This window comes from Emydura macquarii, unplaced genomic scaffold, assembly GCF_026122565.2.
Source record: "Emydura macquarii macquarii isolate MOO-44397 ecotype Brisbane River unplaced genomic scaffold, CSIRO-AGI_Emac_v2 contig_383, whole genome shotgun sequence".
NCBI lineage: Eukaryota > Metazoa > Chordata > Testudines > Chelidae > Emydura > Emydura macquarii.
The window spans coordinates 6664627-6687069 of record NW_027130520.1 but is presented as its reverse complement, the minus strand read 5'-3'; the positions used below and the strand labels follow the sequence as shown (position 1 = coordinate 6687069).

The 22443-nt window shown below is 46.1% G+C and overlaps 1 long non-coding RNA gene across 1 annotated transcript; it reads left to right on the top strand.

Annotated features, from left to right (window-relative positions):
* The first annotated feature begins 6042 nt into the window (after window positions 1-6042).
* On the top strand, window positions 6043-11690 carry LOC137145255 (uncharacterized). The gene is made up of 3 exons (XR_010917621.1): window positions 6043-6089; window positions 6761-6846; window positions 11616-11690. It is a non-coding gene; the product is annotated as an uncharacterized lncRNA (long non-coding RNA).
* The last annotated feature ends 10753 nt before the right edge of the window (window positions 11691-22443 follow it).

Below are 22443 nucleotides of genomic sequence, written 5' to 3'. Positions count from 1 at the left end.
GCGGTGGCCATTGTTTGCTCAGAATAGTTCTCAACTAACTCTATTGACATCTCCTCTCCCAACAACAGCCTCTAAAACCATCAGTCACTCCTCACATTTACTGAAAATTTGTCATGTGATGTATAATCTTTGCCTACTGACCCATGTCTCTGTGAAGGAAGTAAGGGATAGAAATGGATCGGTTTGCCCACAATTGAAACAAATACACTTCTGGTATGGAACTCAGCCGCTGTTTACGTAAAGAAGAACTCAGCTGAAAATGCATTCCACTGAAACTGCAGGGGGAGGTTGTGTCATAAGTTAATGACCATAAATGGCCAGACGCTTGGTTTTATGTCTCATGTAGTAGTGATACATTTGATATGGCCAGTGACTTGCTGAATTCAAGAGCGAGACTGACACCTGGCCCTCAGACCATGAATGATCATGTGTCTTGTGCAGGTGACACTGTAGATCTTGGGGGGAGGGGCATTTTAACCACACAGTTTTGCAATGGCCTTAACCAGATTAAAATGAATACAGTGGGATGGATCCTGGCCCATGCTATGTCCCCTTTACTCCATTCTAAATGGTCAGCTGAAGAATCTTTGACTGCTGTAGAGTGGTTCTACACCATTTCCTTCCATCCTACGCCACTTTCTGCATTACAGAGAGGAAGGGAGCACTGCCAGAGGGTTATCAGCATAATTTAGGGACAGGGAGAGCATACAACTGAATCAGGACTCAAGGGCTGCAAACAGCAATGTTGTGGTTCTTCCCCTCAGCGGAGCCAAGTCTCAGTTCCGCCTAGGCTCTGAGGAGACAGTGAGCCAGGTTCTTTCCTGTGGTTGATGTCTGCTCAGCAAATGGGGGCATGGGGAGGAGGTGTGAGCAGGTGGTGGGCCAGTGGGTCAGGAAGCTAGTTATGAGTCCCTGAGCTTGAAAGTTGCTCTGCTCCTAATGAGAGTTGGAGGAGCTGCAGAGCTGCTGTCATTTACACCACTGGTATTGAGTCTCCTGGAGGATAGATGTAGCAAAGCTCCACTCCAGCATGCTCCCTCCCTCCTCCTAAAAACATCGCTCTGCTGGTGATGGGGTTGATGAGTTGCTGGCATACGGTCCCCACCAGCTTTATGCTAGTGGGGAGTTCTTCTACGCGAGGGGAATTTCCTGCTGGCAATTTAGAGCCAGATTCTAGGTCCTTTGCTCTGCCTGAGCCGTGCAAAGGGGCCCTATTTCAGTAGAGAATCTGGCCCATTGTGTCACGGCAAGGGGAATAGGATGTCAAAGAAGACTGACCTTGGACTTGCAAAACTCTTATTTGAACATACAACAATTTACAAGTGTCGTGATGCACAAGACTTTGCATACATAGATCCCTGGATAACAAGATGAGAAGAGATCCCTTAGGTCCTTAGTAGAACTGTATTACATGATCTAATTAACTTCCACTAATTAATATTTACAATTAGTTGAGAAGACTCCATGATGCCAGTTGTGATCACCCATTTTTTAATTTGTCCTTCATGTACTTTGCTGCCTTCTCCCATGCTTCCCCCTTGTGCTGGGAGGAGCTCCCTGTAGATAGCTGCAAAGCAGCCTCCTTGCCCTCCTTCAGATTCCTCCTTAAAACCCTTCTGTGCTGTGAGGACTGGATACTTTGTGATCAGTGTGGATACCAGTGAGACACAGTACGCCCAATTTGCAGATGAATAAGGTTTAATGTGCAAGGTTTTCTATACATATACTAATTGAATACAAAGCCTAAAATTAACCACAATATATCATACTCACTAAGCCGGGAGAGCTAAGCAGTCACTCAGAAGACTGTATACAGGAACGGCTTTTTTCAGGGGCCCCGCCAGGGAGTCAGTGGATCCTCTGGTCCAACCAACAGCACCTCCCACAGAGTCAGGTGTTGATGGAGCACCCCCCCTTTGTCTAAATGGTGACTACTTATATCCTTCCATAAACAACCTTCACCTAATTATCCCTCTCATTATCATATATGCTAATTACCTACATTGAGTTTCCACCCTTAACTACATTCCATTCTCACCATAATAAATGGGGTCGTCAAAACAACATCTGGTGATAGGAGGGATAGAGTAAAAGTATGCCCCTTGGCAATAAAACAATGTACCCCAGACGTTCAAGGATAATTTGTTCCCATCACCGTTATCTATGTGCAGCTGCAAGCATACAGTATCTGTATTTTGTCTTATTATGTGTCATGCTATGCAGAAACTGAGACATCTATACTGTTATTGAGTCTCTGACAACTGGAAGATGCCATGCTACAGGGGTCAGAATAGCCAAGCAAGCAACTGATGCTATGCTAAGCCTGTAGGACAGTGGTCCAGCAACTCAAATTGTACTGGGCCTCCAACAAGGACCACAAAAAACTCAGCACTGGCCAGGCAGGCAGGTTTGCTGTGACCACTCTCTATCATGATGATCAATATCATCTCATTGTTTCCCTGGGCTCTCCCATCTGTCTATTTGATCCATCTGTTGTCTGTAGTCAGACAGAGGTAGTAAGATTTTCAGGGCAGGGATTGTTTCTATTGTATGTTTGTACAGTATGTATGTTCGCACAGTGTGTTTCTGGTCTCTAGGCACTACTGTAATACAAATAATTATCTTCAACAAACATCCAGAAGTGTGTGCATTTGGGTTATGGTGAACGATGGCTAATACAAAATGGATGCCAATGGAAGTAGTAATTTTGGGGAAAGGATCTTTGTGTTGAAGGCAGGTGCATGGCACCGAGGGCCTTGGAAATGGCAAGAATCATATTACATTGCTGTGTGTGTAATTTTATTGGAACATTATCAAGACTTTTCGCCCAGTTCCCAGATCGTTTGGTAAATATGGAGATTTCATGCTAGGTAATGTTTTAATGGTCAATATCATTTATTTCTAAGGACAAAAGTAAAAAAGATCTTTTTCTAAAAGACATGCTTTAATCCAGCTTCTGTGGAAAATCCAATGGCCTGTTGTACAGGAGGGCAAAGTAGATGATCACAATGGTCCTTTCTGGTCTTGAATCTATGAAAAAGATTTGCTTTTAGGTAAGAGGAGGATTCTGGGATTTCCCCAACCCTTTAAAATGCATTCTGCAAAATATGCATGAACTCTGGCCTTCCTTTGAGCTGAGCTGCAGATTAAAACAACGGCAGCCACTTCAACTTTTGTATGAGTCATTAGGGTTAAAACAATCACTAATCTAAGCAGTTTAAAGCTGATGTAGCCAACTATAGGAGGATCTCCACACCATATTGGGGTCTACCAGTGGCACAGAGCTAGCATAGCAGCGCCTGTGACACTCCTTCCCTCCTCCCCATGGCAGTATAGGGGGCATGGCTGGGGCAAAAGGGGCGTTGACTGGACAATGGGACTGGCACATAGCTGGCCCAGGTTTGTGGGAGCACAAAAGTGATGTAAAGCCTCTTATCTAGTAAGAAGGACTTAGAGATGTTTCCAAGGAATCCACAGGAGCTTGACCTCCCACAGTTCTATTGAGTTTCCAGAAAGCCTTTTGAAATCTTCCCCAGGCCACTGCATCACACCCTGTAGTTGTGCTGGGAACTGTGGGATAGATACTCAGTGTTACCACAGTCCAGCACAAGTGAGGACATGAGCAAAACTACAACATAAACAGCATTGTTTAATGTTGATACACTGTGCTATTAATACTGTTCCACCAGTTTGGTTCTCTAGTGTCAGAAACTAATCAAGAATCTGAACTATCCAGTATCCAAACTAGAAGAGAAGAATCAGTTTAACTTCACCTGCCTTCACACTTGCTTGGAGCTGTGGGCACTGTCCGGGGTTCCTTACTGGATGCCCCCTTCTGGTTCCCTTATTTTGATCCTTTAGCCCCATTCCTGTGCCTGTTTTCTCAATATTTGTCCCCTCAGTTAGTTGAGCCCCATGTTTTTGTGGTCCTTTCCCCATGTTGTGAAGGAGGTGCCTTTGGAGCTCCACTGCTTTCATGAGTTTCAAATAAGCCAGCACCTTCTCCCACAGCTAAGTTCACACAAAAAAATGTGGAAAAAAGTTCCCAGAATGTCATTGTCCAATACAGACCAGGGAGGAAAAGATTGTGGTGTATTAAAAACTGTCCTATAATTGTAATCTGTCACTACATTTCAGGGGGGTTTCCTGGTTCTGCTTGCAGGCGAGGTGCTGTGTGGGGAAGCATGCAATTTGGGCCCAGCAGCAGTCAATTTGCAGAGAGACTGTCTAGAGTAAGGTGAACTGAGTTGTGCCTCTCTGTTTTAGGGAGCAGACTGCTTTGTGTGTCTGCTCTGTGGCTTTTGTGCATTGTTGTTCTGAATGCTAAGAAATAAAGAAGTGTTACATTACAAGCTTCTGGCAAGACTATTTATGGTTTTAGCTAACTTCTGTGTGTGTGTCATGATTTTGGTCTTATTTTGAGTAATATCTTCAACCAAGTCTGTTTGTAAGTCTGAGCTCGGGACATTTAAAGAGGCGTATTTAAAAGGAAGTTTTGTAATCATGACAAGCTCATTATGGGGCCAGAGTCATGACTGTATAGTTATGGTTACCAGCAGGCTTCCATTTGATATCATCTGAATTTGTTCTTCACTTGTATTTGTTTAGCCAGAAAGATTCTGGAAGAACAGAGTGAAATAACCATCCTGCAGTGGAGTAGTGCTTATCTAATGTTTATATTCATATGGTAGAGTGAAGAGTCTCCAAAGAAACCTCTTTCAGTTCTGCTTGCCTTTAGCAATGACAGAGAATCAAGCAAGTGACTGAGTCAAAGGGATTTATTTGTTTAGTAAAGCGTTTTTTCCTTTCCTGCTGTATTGCTGCTGTTTCTTTCATTTTTAATAAATCTTTGTTTAGAAATAAATCATGTGTGACAGATCATTGTATGTGAAAGAGGGTGATTGCTTATTAAGATCTCAATCATAATAAATCTTTTATTCCATTGTAAACAAATCCAACTGGCCTGTGATAGTGGACGTAGTAAACCCCATATGCTCTCACGATTCAGCTACCAACATACCAACTTGTTGAAACCATGGTGGACCCAATTTGAGATATCTGCAGCTACAGGACAAGGGCTTTTTACTGTCCATGGCCAAAGTGATAGGTTGAGTCTCCGAACTGCCAAGATGTATTATGTTTAAGATGTCAGCTACTGGTTGCTGTGATATTTATACACTAACATCTACCTTACATAGAGTGTAATGGATTCTCCTTTCAGCTGCACAAGTTTTATGACTGTGTGTAACCTTATTGACTTCACTGGGCTTCCTTCTGAATTGCATTGGGGTGAGTAAGAGAAGAATTTGGTCTCAGGACATGGTGAGAAAGGGAGCAGTCTTAAGTCTACTTTAGCTTGTATTTTGTATTACCAAATGTTTAGCTTTTGGATCAAGGGGGTTTAAGTGTGTCTTTAACTTTGAATTTCCTGGCTTTCTGACTTCTTTTTAATAATACTCTTTTAAGTTTTCCTCTGAAGTTGTTGATACATATTTACAAATTTAATTCCAGTTTCTCAGATTTTTTTGATCTGGAAATCTCATTGGGCTCTTTAAAACCCATTTTATGAATGGTTCTCTAACTCTTTCATGTGTGTTAGCATTTTTGGAAGATGGGATTGGAATGTATTTCTTTCATTTGTGAACTATTATTGTAGTGCAAACCTCCTCAGGGATCCTGGCAGGTTTATAATCTCTCCAGGGTCCCTCTAGGTTTATAACTACCACAGGGATTCCAAATAGCAAGTTCCACAACAGTAGCTATATCCCTTGCAGGATCCCCATGGCAGTTTTGTGGTGCTCTCATCAACAAACATCTCAAATTCCAAAGATCTGATCAGCTTTGATGTAGCTCTGACACAGGCAGTCTGTGGCTGCAGTCTTTCTGAAGTACATCCAGTACAATTTGCAGACTTCTACAAAGTGCCTAGACTTCTCATTGGATTGGATCAAACATAGCAAATATATCCAAAATTTATCCCACCAGACTTGCACAAAATACTATTGATGTACTAAATCTTATTCCACAGGCAGCACAATATGACACACCACATCTGGAGAGTTTGGAGTGATGAAACTGGCAAGAAAGTGGTAGGAAAAAAATTTAAAAATATACACCTATAATTTCTGTGAACTTTCATATCTGATAAACACCTTCTCTAACTACCCTCAAATCTTTTAAAAAATTTCTCCCTGGTAAAAGAAAACAGATTAGAAATTTCAGGCCTTTGGCATGTGTGTGTGTCTGTGAGTGAGTGAGAGAGAGAGAGAGAGAGAGAGAGCGCAAACCATAACAGCAAATTAGTTAAACCTTAACTCTTGTCGCCATCTCTCCACAATAACTGTTGAAGAAAAAATTTTGAGGGCTATTTCCAGCACTAGAGGTGAAATTAGATCCTGATCCTGCACTTGCAGTGTTGAGAATGTTGCCAGAAACTCCTTTTAAAGAAAGACATTCCAGTTGGAATATGTCACAGATTATTCTTGCTCACAGCTCTGATGGGCCTGAAACTAGGGAATGGAATGCAGCCATCCCGCCGAAACAAAGGAATGGCTAGATTCACTGGACTCATGTTACGAACTGGAGAAAATAAATGTGCTTGTAAGGACTATATCACGTAAATATGAGAAACAGACGTGAATGAAACAGTTCATGCAACTAGGGAGTTCTACAAAGTCTCATTTAATCTGGTTTGAAGTCGCTTCAGTGCAAGTATTGGTTTATTAATTGTATGTATTATATATTTTCTCTTACTGAAAAGTTCATGCTGTTGCTGGGAAAAAGTGGAAAATTTCAAGAACAGAGTTGAACGTGAGGAAGACTGAGACACATGAGGAGCAGAACAAGGTGAGAGTTAGTCCAACCAGACGATTCAAGGAAGAGCATTAATAATAAATAACAAAGGACTCATTCTCTCCTCTCCTAATTAACGCACCTCCCTTCAAAGGGGATTTCCAGAAAATAACAGAATAAATATAGTCTGAAACTGAACTTTTCCTTAGGTTTGGATAGGAGAATCTAGAAGAACCCAGTGCTTTTCCCTGCCTCAGTCCCAATCCTTTACAACTTTGTGGATCTCAAACTTACAGAGCTCCCATAAGGGAGTTCTATGAAAGGAGGTGAATGCCACATTGGTGGAATTCAGCTATTTTGCAAGATTAGGCTCTTTCCACTTGTGGATTCAGAGAGGAATGTGGGTTCTTAAGAGAAAGTTGTGATGTACTAAGTGAGGAGTAAGTGGGCAACACACTTACTGGTAGTTTTGCATTGATAACAGCTGTCCCATGGAATATCCCTACTGATACTTCCATTGCCCTCTCTAGGCTATATAAGAATGACCATACTGGGTCAGACCAATGTCCATCTATCTGAATATCCAATGCCAGCTGCTTTCAGAGGGAATGAACAGCAAAAGACAAAAACTAACAGCAAAAAAAAAATGTAAGCAGGAAGCCTTCAAACAATTAGTGGGACCACTGAAGGATCGAAATGCTAAAGGTACACTCAAGGAAGACAAGGCCATTGCAGAGAAGCTTATTGAATTCTTTGCATCAGTCTTCACTGCAGAGAATGTGATAGAGATTCCCACACTTGAGCCATTCTTTTTAGGTGATAAATCTGAGGAACTGTCCCAAATTGAGGTGTCAGTAGAGGAATGTTTGGAATAAATTGATAAATGAAACAGTAATAAGTCATAGAATCATAGAATATTAGAGTTGGAAGGGACCTCAGGAGGTCATCTAGTCCAACCCCCTGATCAAAGCAGGACTAACCTCAGCTAAATCATCCCAGCCAGGGTTTTGTCAAGCCTCAGCTTAAAAACCTCTAAAGATGGAGATTCCACCACCTGCCTAGGTAACCCATTCCAGTGCTTCATCACCCTCCTAGTGAACATTTTTTTCCTAATATCCAATCTAGACCTCCCCCACTGCAACTTGAGACCATTGGTCCTTGTTCCGTCATCTACTACCATTGAGAACAGCCTAGCTCCATCCTCCCTGGAGCCCCCTTTCAGGTAGTTAAAGGCTGCTATCAAATCCCCCCTCATTCATCTCTTTTGCAGACTAAACAAGCCTAGTTCCCTCAGCCTCTCCTCATAAGTCCTGTGCTCCAGCCCCCTAATCATTTTTGTTGCCCTCCGTTGGACTCTCTCCAACTTGTCCACATCTTTTTTGTAGTGGGGGGCCCAAAATTGGACACAATACTCCAAATGCGGCCTCACCAATGCCAAATAGAGGGAAATAATCACTTCTCTCGATCTGTTGGCAATGCTCATACTAATGCAGCCCAATATGCTATTAGCCTTCTTGTCAGCAGTGTGCCCTGCTTGCCTCAGATCCAGCTTCTTATCCACTGTAACCCCCCGGTCCTTTTCTGTAGAACTGCTGCCTAGCTCATCAGTCCCCAGTCTATAGCTGTGCATGGGATTCTTCCATCCTAAGTGGAGGACTCTGCACTTGTCCTTGTTGAACTTCATGAGATTTGTTTTGGCCCAATCTTCCAATTTGTCTAGGTCACTCTGTATCATGTCCCTATGTTCCAGGGTATCTACCACTCCCCCTAGCGTAGTGTCATCTGCAAACTTGCTGAGGGTGCAATCTACCCCATCCTTCAGATCATTAATGAAGATGCTGAACAGAAAGTCACCAAGTCCACATGGTATTCACCCTATAGATTTGATGAAACTCAAATATGAAACTGAAAAACTAACTGGTAGGTAACCTATCACTTAAATCAGCCTCTGTACCAGATGACTGGAGGATAGCTAATGTAATGCCAATTTTTAAAAAAGGCTCCAGAGGCGACCCTGGCAATTACAGGCTGGTAAGTCTAACTTCAGTACCAGGCAAATTGGTTGACACTTTAGTAAAGAACAGAATTATCAGACAGAGATGAATACGATTTGTTGGGGAAGAGTTAACATGGCTTTTGTAAAAGGAAATTATGCCTCACCAATGTATTAAAATTTTTTGAGGAGATCAACAAACATATGGATAAGGATGATCCAGTGGATATAGTGTACTTGGACTTTCACAAAGCCTTTGACCAGGTCCCTCACCAAAGATTCTTAAGCAAAATAAGCAGACGTGGGGTAAGAGGGAAGGTCCTCTTATGGATCAGTAATTGGTTAAAAGACAGGAAACAAAGGGTAGGAAGAAATGGTTTTCAGAATGGAAAGAGGTAAAGAGCAGTGTCCCCCAGGGAGCTGTACAGGGACGAGTGCTGTTGCACATATTCATAAATGGTCTGGAAAAAGGGATAAACGGAAAGATGGCAAAGTTTTCAGACGATACAAAATTACTCAAGATAGTTAAGTCCAAAGCAGACTGTGAAGAGTTACAAAGGGAATTAGTGAGAAAAACTGGGTGACCTGGCTACAGAATGGCAGATGAAATTCAATGTTGATAAATGCAAAGTAATGCACATTTGAACACATAATCCCAATTATATATATAAAATGATGGGGTCTCAATCAGCTGTTACCTCTCAAGAAAGAGATCTTGTGGTCAGCATGGATAGTTCTCTGAGAACATCTGCTCAGTGTGCAGCACCAGTCAAAAAATCTAATAATGTTAGGAACCATTAGGAAACGAATAATAATAAAACAGAAAATATCATAATGCCACTATATAAATTCATGGTACGCCCACACCTTGAATACTGCATGCAGTTCTGATTGCCTCATCTAAAAAAAAATTAGAATTCGAAAAGAATTAGAAGGGCAACAGAAATAATTAGGGGTCTGAAACAGCTTTCATAGGAGGAGATATTAAAAAGACTGGGACTGTTCAGATTGGAAAAGGGACGACCAAGGGGCGAGAGGATAGAGGTTTATAAAATCATGAATGGTGTGGCAAAAGTAAATAAGAAAGTATTATTTACCCCTTCACATAATACAAGAACCAGAGGTCAGCCAATGAAATTAATATGCAGCGGAGTTAAAATAAACAAAAGGAAGTACTTCTTCATACAACACACAGTCAATCTGTGGAACTCCTTGCCAGGAGATGTTGTGAAGGCCAAAAGGATAAGTGGTTTCAAAAAAGAACTAGATAAGTTCATGGTGCATAGGTCTACCAATGGCTATTAGCCATGATGGTCGGGGATGCAACTCCTTGCTCTGGATGTCCATAAGCCTCTGACTGCCAGAAGCTGGGCCTGGGCAATGGGATGGATCATTCTTTGTTTTTACAATAACAATTATTAAAAACCATTTTTAAAGCAGATATTTAGGAGAAATATTTCACATGTGGAATTCTGAGGCCTGTTTATCAAGTGTCAAATATGAGTGTGGTTAGCTGTAGAGAAACAGAGACTTAATGGGAGGGAGAAACCAATGCTGTACTGTTTCTGAGGTCACAAGGAAACTTATAACACATTCATCACTTTGCACTTCCATCCAAGGATCTCAGTTTGCTTTACGACCACCCTGGACCTAAGCCTGGCAGTCCTGACCTGTGAGGTAGGAAAGCATCATCCTCTTGTATACACAGTGAAACTGAGATACAGAGGCTATACCTGCACTGACAATTCTTGAGAAATTCCCTCCTGTTGCTCTACTACAAATGCTGCCAATGGTAGATGTGCAATTCTATCTTGATTTGTATCCAAAGTACTGGAATATATTTAATAGCCCACTATCTCCCTCCTTTTCCTGATTCTAAATTCATAAAGTCCATCCTACATGCTCAGGGATAATATTCTGCTGTAGTTATTGTTTTTCATGACTTCACTGTACTGTAAGAGTAGCTGGCTTTCCTGATTGACTCCCAGCTGGGTTAAATTTTGACATGTTGTTGTGCTAATCACAGCTATCCGCAGGTTCTGGGTACCAGATAAGGAGTAAAAACACGCCCACACCAATTAGGTACACTTATCTTTAATCACGTCTTACGCTCCAAACAGCAGAGGGAGACCCTAACGCTCTGCGAAGCGGCTGCAGGGAGTGCCAAGCAATCCAAGTGGGTTCATGGCAGAGTCTCACTGTGTAGCTTGCAATTTAAGCTTTTATATACAGCAAAACATATTTACTCTAGGGAACAATAAGCGTTGGCTAAATTACAACACATGACCTTCTCCCACCTTGTCGTCTTCCTTGGCACCAAAGCAGGTTACATAATGGGTTGCAAAACCGGTCATATAACCTATTTACTGTGCACCCAATCCTGACCAAACCGGTCCTGACCAGACCCGCCACGTCACTATCTCCAGCGCGTCACAACATCTTCCACGGCCTACTGCTACACGTGTGTTATAGAGAAGCATACTGAAGACTTTGGGATTTTGCCATATCCCTCTTGTTTTGTCATTAACTAGCAGAGTCATGAGTACTTTAGTCTAGTTATGCCCTCATTACACCCATGCAACCTAACCTAAGCTAATGGGGTTTCATAAGTGTAACTGAGGGTCTTTTGTTTGTAATGTTCCTGATATTAAAATAAATAGGGTAATTGAGCTCACCTCCCAATCCTGAGAGCACCCCCAATAGCAACAAGAGAATTATTCCCACGCTTGAACAGCTGCACAGAACATTCTCCCCATGACCCAGCAGATGCAACAGAATGAAACTGGTCAATATTATGTCTGTTTCACTCTACTTCTCTTACTCTTGACAGCACTTCTAGACAGGCAGCGCAAGCAGTGTGATTTTTGACCCAGGAAGATGGCTGTGCATCCTAACATCACTAAGGTCATGTGCCATTCAACCATTCAACACATATTACTCTTAATATTAATTATTGTTGGGTTTTTTCCCCATTCTGGGTCATAGTTAATGACAAACACTGATGCTAGATGGCCTGTTTGTGCCATGCGGCCTGCTCTGTTGTTGTATCTAGGGTTTGATTTTGACTAATGGATATGTTTGTGTTCTTTTTTTCCTCCTTACTTAAATGTCATAGCAAGTTGAACTTTGAATATATTTTAAAGATCATGTTAAAATGATTCTATTGTTGCTCGGTAACTACTGAGTATTAACATGTTAAGTAGAACAGAATGTGATCATAATATTGTTGACCTATGTGCCTGCTCTCTGAGAGCTATACTAAATTAAACTCACCAATATTTAATTGGCAAACTAAAACATTCACAATTAAAAAAAATCTGACTAAGCTGAAATCAATGAGAAATTGTACATTAAAAACAAAATCCTTGGCAATAATCTAAAACACACAATTCTTCTTCGAGTGCTTGCTCATGTCCATTCCACTATAAGTGGAATGCCTCCATTCCACTATAAGTGCCTCCGTGCAGTTACCCGGAACCTTTTTCCCCTTAGCAGATCCCGTAGGGCCGGCTCCAGCGCCCCCCGGAGCCCTGCACACACACCACAGTATATGAGGCGCCGCTGGCCCTATGCCCCCTCAGTTCCTTCTTTCTGCCTGTGACGGTTGCTGGAACTAGCCTTGTTCTCAGCAAGTATTATTCCCCTTGTTTGGACTTGTTTGATATTCTAAGTTAGTTCTGTTTTAGTTAAGTAGTTGTTAAGTGTTGTTAGGAGTAGTTACAGATAAGGCAAGTCCCTGTGGGGACTTCGAACAGCCGGGCCATGCCCCGGTTGCAGGGCTTCAAGCTTTGTGCCTCCTGCGGGAAGGCCTTCCCACTCAGCAACCCCCATGACTGCTGCCTTAAGTGCTTGGGGGAAGCCCACAGAAAAGAGAAGTGCAAGATCTGCACAGCATGCAAACCGAGGACTCAAAAGGACCGAGAAATCTGGTTGAAAGCCCTATTGATGGAGGCAGCGCTCCGCCCGGCATCCGAGCCAACCCGCTCTGCCTCGGTACCGAGCGTGACTTCAGTACAGAGCGCACCATCGGCACCACCCTTGACTTGGCACTGAGCAACATCACTGGTGCTGAAGAGAAAGAAGCAGCGCGCAAAGCACGGACACTCCCCTGCGCCATCAGTACAGGCAGGGTTGAGTACGGAGATGCACTGGGCCTGGCACGTTGAGACTTTTCTGGTGCCTGCATCTCCAGTCAGGGAACCTCTCCCGACTCCTGGGAGTGGGAGAGTGCCCCTGCCGATGCTGTTGACACCAGAGGCTTTTCAGGCGACCTTGTTGGTCTTGCCTACGCCACCTCTACCCCGTCCCTCCATGAAGGGAGAAGGGGCCGGTATCCCGGGGCAACCCGCATTGGGTCCCCCTGAATGGCAGTGGAGATCCCCGGTATGGGGAGGAAGATCTCCCGCCAGACGGTCTGCGAGTGTAGAGCAGAGCTGCTCCCCTAGTAGTCACTTCAGGTCGGCGTTGTTGAGCTGACCTGCCCAGGCACGGGACGTGGAGCCTCCCTCTCAGCACTGACATTGATCCCCAGCACTGGAGGCAGCGCATGCCAGGAGGCGGCACCAGTCAAGGTCTGATAGGTGGCGCTCGGACAGCTCCCGTCCAAGTTGGCCCGGCACCGATGAGTTCGCCCATACCCAGATGGCGCAGAACCCAGTCGCTGCCAGAGGACCCGGCACCAATGAGTTCGCCTGCACCAATGCAGCGCAGAATCCGGTCGTCAGAGGAAGACCCAGCATTGCAGAGTTCGCGGCGCAGGACCCGGTCACCGGAGTCCGGCTTGGTACCGAGGAGTTCGGGATGGTGCTGACCCCAGTCACTGAAGGTGTCTGCAGAGCTGCAAGGCAAGCAGCAGTGGAAATCATCGGTACCGAGACGACGCTTCGGTACCTCTAGCTCTTTGGAGCACGCCCCTGCTCGTCGGCACTGCTCGCGGTGACAGAGGCAGTCCTCATCACCCTCCACATCGGAGGCATTGAGAGGGCAGTCCCCGGCACGGAAGGGTGCCTAGGACTGAGGACAAACACGGCACTGCCGGTCCAGGTCTGACTCCGATGATGACTCAGGGTCTCCCGGGGGGACAGTCGTCAGGCGAGCCGATGCCCCCACAAAGCATCAGAGCCTGTGGCGCAGTCAGCCTTGGGTTGGCCCCAGGGACAATGGCCGCAACAATGGCCTTATTGGGACCCATGGGGTATCCAAGTGGGGCCGGGGCCCCAATCCATTAAGTAGTCGGAGGTGCAGTCCGTCCTCCAGCACAGGAGAAGACCCATAGGCACCACTCCTCAGATGAGGAGTCGGACCCCCTGGAGGGAAACTCAGCAAGTGCAAACCTTTGCCAGGAGGGGGCACACCCGCAATCTGCAACTCAGCAGTCCTCTTCCTCCTCACCTGACGAGGCAGTCTCCCAAGACCACTCTGCGGCACTGGAGGATTTCAGGGCGCACCAGGAGCTGCTCAAGAGGGTGGCCTCCAACTTGGGGCTGGAGGTGAAGGAGCTAAAAGAGGTCAGAGATAGCCTTTTTAATGTGCTGGCGGCGGCTGCCCCAGCACAAGTGGCCTTCCCAGTCCACGGAAGGGTCCTTAAGATTATAAAGGCCCTGTGGCAAACCCCATCCTCAGTTGCCCCTATGTCAAAGGTGGCTGAGAAGAAATATTACGTCCCAGCCAAGGGGTTTGAGTATTTGTTCACACACCCTGCCCCAGGAACTCTGGTAGTAGACGCGGCTAACCAGCGAGACAGGCAAGGTCAGCCAAGGTTGACTCCCAAGAACAAGGACAATAAGAAGCTGGACTTGTTTGGGGGAAAGATTTATTCCACGGCAAGCCTGCAATTCAGGATTGCCAACCACCAGGCCCTCCTGGGCAGATATGATTTCAACCTGTGGGACTCCCTCAGGTGGTTTGCTGAGGCCCTTCCCCAGGACCAAGCTGCAGACTTTAGCGCTATCATGGAGGAAGGAACCGCGGTAGCTAGGGCAGTGCTCCGGACATCCTGTGATGCTGCTGACTTGGCGGGCAGGGCCATAGCCTCCGCCATCTGCATGCGAAGGTGCTTGTGACTGCAATCCTCGGGCCTATCTCAGGAAGTATAACAGTCTATCCAGGACCTCCCCTTTGATGGGTCAGCCCTATTCTCAGACCAGACCAATGTGAACTTGCACGGTCTGAAGGACTCCAGGGCCACACTTCGCTCCCTGGGCCTTTACGTGCCACAGTTTTCCAGGTGTCAGTCACGGCCCCAGGCGCGGCAGCAACCAAGGCCTCAGCCCAGGCCTTTCCTACACTATAGGAATAGGCACAGGAATAGGGGGTTTAGAAGGAGAAATCAATCCCCGAGCTCGTCCTCAGCTCCCCAGCAAGGGCCCCCCAGGAGGTCGGGCAATGAAAGGAGACAATTTTGATGGTGCACCCGAAGATGTCACCCTGACTCCTCTCCTGGATCTGCCCCGCCCCTTCCTAAACAGGTTAAGGCCCTTCTATCCTGAATGGGCAAAAATCACTTCAGACCATTGGGTCCTTGGGATAGTCTCGGGGAGCTATGCCCTGCAGTTTACATCTACCCCCCTAACAACCCTCCCCCTCTGTCCCTCTTCAGGGACCTTTCTCATGAGCAACTCCTCTTGCAAGAGGTGGACACCCTTCTCAACCTGGGAGCGGTGGAAACGGTCCCTCAAAGCAGAAGGGGGAAGGGATTCTATTCGAGGTACTTCCTCATCCCCAAGGCGAAGGGGGGTCTGAGACCCATATTAGACCTGCGTCGTCTCAACAAATATGTCAAATGACTCAGGTTCTGCATGGTCTCTCTAGCCTCCATCATCCCTTCTCTGGATCCAGGGGACTGGTATGCTGCCCTTGACCTCAAGGATGCATACTTCCATGTATCTATCCTCCCCAGCCATAGGCGCTTCCTCCGTTTCATGGTGGCTGGCTCCCACTACCAGTTTACAGTCCTACCCTTTGGCCTATCTTCGGCTCCAAGGGTGTTCACCAAGTGCATGGTGGTAGTGGCTGCCCACCTGAGATAAAAGGGTGTGCAGATTTTCCCTTACCTACACAATTGGCTGATCAGGGGCAGGTCCAGGTCCTAAGTGCAGGACAGCGTGATCCTCACTTGCTCCATGTGCAGCAGGATGGAACTACACATAAATGAACAGAAGTCCACACTAACCCCAGTATAACACATAGAATTCATTAGGGCCACCCTGGATGCTTCCCAGGCCAGAGCCTTCCTGCCTCATCCACGTTTCGAGGCGATGGTCTCTATCATCTCCCAGTTGCACCGATGCCCCATGACAACATCCAGGCACTGCCTACAGCTGTTAGGCCACATGGCGGCCTGCACATACATAGTGAGACTAGCTCGCCTGAGGCTCAGACCGCTTCAGGCATGGTTGGCCTTAGTATATGTTACGAGCAGATACCCATTGGACTGGGTGGTCACAGATCCCCCGCCCGTCTTAGCCTCGCTAAACTGGTGGCGGACTCCCAGGGCAGTGATGAAGGGCGTTCCGTTCAGGGAACTGGTCCCGTCGGTCACCCTAATTTCCGACGCTTCAGATGTAGGATGGGGAGCCCACATCAGTGCCAACATAGGCACTCGGGCTCTGGTCGGGGGAGAAGAGGCGTCTGCACATCAATGTGAAGGAATCCTCCGATTCCTGACAGGCGGAGTGGTGGAGGTGCTGACAGTCAACACCGCAGCCATGTTTTACATAAACAAGCAGCGGGAAGTGCACTCCTCAGCCTTCTGCGAGGAAGCTATCCATCTGTGGGACTTTGCCGTGAGGCACGATTTCCGCCTGATGGCCTCTCACCTTCCATGAGTGAGGAACGACGAGGTGGATCACCTCAGCAGGTTGTTTCTACCCGGCCACGACTGGTCGTTACACCCAGAAGTGGTAACCATAATCTTCCAGAAGTGGGACATTCCCCAACTGGACCTATTCGCGTCAGCCTGGAACACGAAGTGTCCGAGGTTCTGCTCATTCCGGGGTCCCGAGACGGGGTTGATTTCCAATACGTTCCTCATGGACTGGACTGGGGCCCTCATGTACCCTGTGATATAGGGAGGGCAGAAAGCTGTAGGAAAGTGATTTTTTTTTCCCCCTCAAAGGATCAAAAATGCTCATATTTATTAACAAACCTGTAATCTAGCAATACAAATTAAGTCAATACATCTGAGCACAGAAATAAGGAACACTAACTGAACATGGTCTTCATTTTTCAGTTATTATTTCAAATAGTCTATTCAAGTTATCTTTCAAGACTGGGTTTGTTGGATTTTTTGTTTGGGGTTTTTTGGGTGGAGGGGGAGATGGAGGAGGGGACATGACAAGATTCAACACTCCAAAATAGGTCAGTGGTGGTTTTTGTAGCAATTAATATTTCAGGTCTTGGTTCAGGAGAGATTTGTGTGCCATTAGAGTTCCCATTAGAGCAGCTTTTCTCTTTACAAACCCAGCCTGGTCCTTCTCCAATGTCTCCTTTAGGCAGATATGTAAGCCTCAGAATGCTCAGAGCTCTGTTCCCTGCAGATTAGCTGAGAGTCGTTAGGGGGCAATTAGGAGCAGCTGAGGCCCATTAGGGACCAGCCAGGTGCTCCATAAAAACCCTCCACCCCAAACAGACAGGGCATGAGCTGGGAGGAGTGCAAGTGCTGGTGCTGTGCTGCAAGGAGGAACAGACCAGAGTGCAGAGATTCTGTGGAGGAACAGGCAGGAGGAAGGTACCAGGCTCAAGAAGCCAGAAGGAGCGGGATAATTAGCCCGGGGAAGAGAATTGCAGTTGGGAACACGGTGCCAGCAGCACATAGCTGCTTCTTATAGGGCCCCTGGGCTGGGACCCACCTGGGTGGGCCTGGGTCCTTACCCCCTCCTCGGGGAAGACGGGGTGACTGGAGATGCCCTGACCCACTACAAGCAACTGGAGCGTGAGACCCGCTGGGGGTGAGTTGGCTGTCTGCCACAACACGTTTCCGCCCATTCTGCTCCTACCCAAGGTCCTGCTGAAAATAAAGATGGACAGGGCGGATGTTATGCTTATTGCTCCAGCCTGGCCAAGACAGCACTGGTTCAGCATGCTGCTGAACCTTTCAATCGCCCCACCTCTGGACCTCCTGAGGTGGCACGACCTTCTCTCTCAGGACCACGGTCACCTGTTGCACCCGGACCTGGACTCCTTGCACCTCACGACTTGGAGGCTCTGTGGCTGACTGAGGGGAGAAGGCCTGCTTGGTGCAGGTCCAGCAAGTCCTGCTTGGCAGCAGGAAGCCTTCTACACAGGTTGTGTATCAGGCTAAGTGGAGGTGGTTTACCTATTGGGTGGAGTCCCGGGGTATTCCACCCAGCCTCTCGCCTATACAAGCGATCCTGGAGTACCTGCTTCAGCGAAAACTCCAGGGTCTGGCGCTGGCCTCACTGAAGGTTCACCTGGCAGCCATTTTGGCCTTCCACCAGCCGCTAGAGGGGAGATCCCTGTTCTCCCATCCCATGTCGGTCAGGTTCCTTAAGGAGGTGGAGAGGTTTTATCCACAGGTCTGTGACCCAGTGCTTCCCTGGGATCTCAACCCCGTCCTCTCGAGACTCGCGGGGCTCCCCTTTGAACCCATGGCTTCATGCCCTCTGCTTATCCTTTCATGGAAGATAGACTTCCTGGTGGCCATTACCTCAGCTAGGAGGGTCTCCGAGATTAGGGCCTTGAGCTCGGAGCTCCTTTATACAGTATTCTATAAGGACAAATTTCAGCTGAGGCCGCACCCAGCCTTCCCACCCAAGGTGGTTTCCCAATTTCATTGTAACCAAGATATTTTTCTCCCCATGTTTTTTCCCAAACCTCATGGTTCAGAGAAGGAGAGGAGATGACATTTGCTGGACGTGAGGTGAGCCCAGGCCTTCTGCATCGACCATACAAAGCCATTCCAGAAATCGACGCAGCTCTTCGTTGCAGTGGCCGACCGGATGAAAGGTTCACCTGTCTCCACCCAGTGCATCTCCTCGTGGATTATATCATGCATCAAGCTCTGCTACGAGCAGGTGAAAGTGCCACTTCCGGGAAGCATCACAGCGCACTCAATCAGAGCTCAAGCCTCCTCTACAGCCTTCCTGGAGAGCGTGCCCCTGCAGGACATCTGCAAAGCTGCCGCCTGGTCATCGGTGCACACCTTCGCAGCCCACTACGCCATCATCCAGCAGGCAAGGAAGGATGTGGGATTCAGCAGAGCGGTGCTGAGGGCAGCTCACCGGTAACTCCGACCCACCTCCAAAGGTATGGCTTGTTAGTCACCTATAGGGGAATGGACATGAGCAAGCACTCGAAGAAGAAAACAAGGTTACTTACCAGTAAGTGGTGATCTTTGAGGTGTGTTGCTCACGTCCATTCCACAACCCACCCCCCGTCCCCGCTGCTAGAGTTGGCAGAAAGAAGAGACTGAGGGGGCATAGGGCCGATGGCACCTCATATACCGCGGCATGTGTGCAGGGCTCTGGGGGGGGCGCCAGAGCCAGCCCTATGGGACCTGCTAAGGGGAAAATGGTTCCAGGTAACCGTGCATGGAGATGTGCACTCACCTATAGTGGAATGGATACGAGCAACACATCTCCAAGAACATCAGTTACCTTGTTTTCTGAGAGGTTATAAACAAGTTAAGCATTTTCTCACTAATCCATAACCATTATCAGGTGTAGGGAATAAGAAATTATTCACAAAACAGCCATTCACAATGTTATGCACATCTTGTCAGTTACACATTTTCCTGGTTAGCCGCATTGTGTGGTGGGAGGGTTTACATGGGATGAAAGGATAAAAAATCCAGGGTTATTTAGTTTGCAGAGAAGAAAAGCAAGGTGAGCATGACTGAGCTATATGAAATAATGATCAATATAACTAAAGCCTTTTGTGGGTCTCCTACTGTGGGTGACCAGGGTGTGGTGATCTTGTGATCTGGGACCTACTCTAATTCCAACTGATTTCAAAGGGAGCTGGAGAAAGCACCTTATGAGGTGCTGAGATACATAGCTGGGAAAATATTCTCAAATTTACATTTCAAAACAAAAAACTGAGTAACCATGTGAGACACAACCTATTCTACTGCCCAGCAAAGAGATGTACTATTAACTGTGTTTTGTGTATTATGTGAGGATCAATAGTTCACCTTAAACTCAGACATCATGGGATCTTGAGTGCATATAGCTGAGAGAGGATGGTTATGTTGCCACCTGTTGTACATAGGACTGTGAGATATTTCACAAGTAAACAGGGTGAAGAGAAGAAATGCACAGATCACCCTATCTTGTCAGCACATAGCCATGAATTTAAAAAGCTGACCAGCCTGTGCATGGCAGTTGGAAGAGTCCATTAGTGCTATAAGCATGTTAACTGCACCAACTCCTGCCTCTTGCCTGTCTGCTTTCTAAGTATGCTCAGGAAGGAGTATGTTTGTTGTAATATTCAGTTTCAGCCTTTAAGGTACTAGGAAGATCTAAATGTAACAGCGTTGCTTTTACTTTTTATGTTCTTCAGTGTTCTCCTTATGCATTTTTCTACCCGCTATTTGTACGTAGCTGTACATAATAAATAGAAATTCTCTAGCTGCTGAACCAAATTTCAAACCTGGTTGTAATTCATCTGAGAAGAAATACTGACCCAGATCCTTAGTAATGGCTGAGAAGTATACAGTACAGCTCAGGATAGGGGTTGCATAGGTGACCTTTATGTCCCCCTACCTGTGCTAGCTGTGTGCCAGACTGGGCTCTCAGTGCACCTTACAGCAGCCTGAAAGGGCCAATTCAGTAGTCAGAGATTAAGGGGCAAACGGAGCCATGCTTCCTTCCCCTTAGCCACACGCCTTAGGCTGGTAGCAGGAGGGATGGCGTAAGACCTGCTAGTGCAGCTCTCTCAACACCGTGGTCATCCTTCTTTGGCCAGTTATGGTGGCTTTAGGGCCAAAATCTGCTGGTGGTGTGTCATAAAGGGCCTGAGTCATTCTGTATATCACAGGTATCATCAGCTCTAGGAGCCAATGTGCCACTTCTCCCTGAACAGAAGAGGGGGTTTACAAATCCAAAGTCTGCACACCGAGCATTTGAAAGTATTAACTACCTCAAACAAATGTATTTGGAGTGGCTAACCTGGTAGCCTGGTGCCAGAGGGGGCAGCTTGATGAAAGTGAAAGCAGTCGTTAACAGCAACCAAAGTCTTGCTTACACCCTATATAGTCATCCTGAGGAATTTATCACCTCAGGCATCCTGATTGCTGCTGTGATTCTGTCACAAAGCAAAGAGGGTCAATGCCAGGGTGAATGACCTCCAAAAGAAATCTACATTTTGCAGAAAGTGGCATTTTCCCTCTGCAATGTTACTGGGCCAAAGTCTAGTATGGGTCTGGACAGTTTTCACATGAGATATAAAGTACGGTCCTGATCACATCAGCAAATATATCCAAGCATTTTCCATAAGGGTGAGGTGTTAGTTCCAGTTTCCTGGCCAAAATTTCACTTGAGGTATAATTAAAGAACTGCCAACCTAAGTTGCCTTTGTAGTAATGTGGGTGTTACGATTCAGCTGGTGAATGAAAAGAAATTGCATATGTGCCCTTTTTTGTGCTTCATGATGTATAAAGAAGGCAGATTCATTTCAGGTTGTTTTCATGGCCTATTTTCCCTGATTTTGCTGTAGGATTTTTGGATGACTCTCACATGTGCATAGGAAACTTTCTGAGCTCTTACATTAAGAGGTGAGATACTGAATGTTTACATCAAAAAAACCCTAACTTTTTTCATAGATTCATGGAAAAGTAGAGCGGGAAGCGACCTCGAGAAGGCATCAAATCCAGCCCCCTGTGCTGGGGCACGAACAAATAAACCTAGACCAACCCTGACATGTTTGGAGATTTTTAAAAGAAGATTGGGCAATGATGGGGATTCCACAACTTCTTTTAGAAGCATATTCCAGAGCTAAACTATCCTTCTAGTTAGAAAGCTTTTCCCAATATCTAACCTAAATCTCCCTTGCTGCAGATTAAGTCTATTACTTGTCCTACCTTCAGCGGCCATGGAGAACGATTGATCACAGTCCTCTATAACACAGCCCTTAACACATTTGAAGCCTGTTATCAGGTTGCCTCTCAGTCTTCATTTCTCAAGACTAAATATGCCCCGTTTTTTTAACCTTTCCTCATAGGTGACGTTTTCTAAAGCTTTTATCATTTTGGTTGTTCTCCTTTAGACACTTTCCAATTTGTCCACGTCTTTCCTAAAGAATGATGCCCAAGATTGGACTCAGTACTCCTGCTGAGGCCTCACCAGTGCTGAGTCAAGCAGGACTATTACCTCCTGTGTCTTAAATTCAACACGTGTGTTAATACACCCCAGAAGGAGATTAGCTTTTTTTGCAACTGCATTATACTGTTAACTCATATTTCATTTGTGATCCGTTGTACCCCCAAATCCTTTTCTGCAGTACTACCACCTAGCCAGTTATTCCCTATTTTGTAGTTGTGCATTTGATTATTTTCCTCCGTAACTGAAGTGCTTTGCAGTTGTCTTTACTGAATTTCATCTTTTGGAATTCAGACCAATTCTCCAGCTTGTCAAGGTCCTTTTGAATTTGAATCCTGTCCTCTGAAGTGCTTGAAAGCCCTTCCAGCTGGGTTTCAGCCA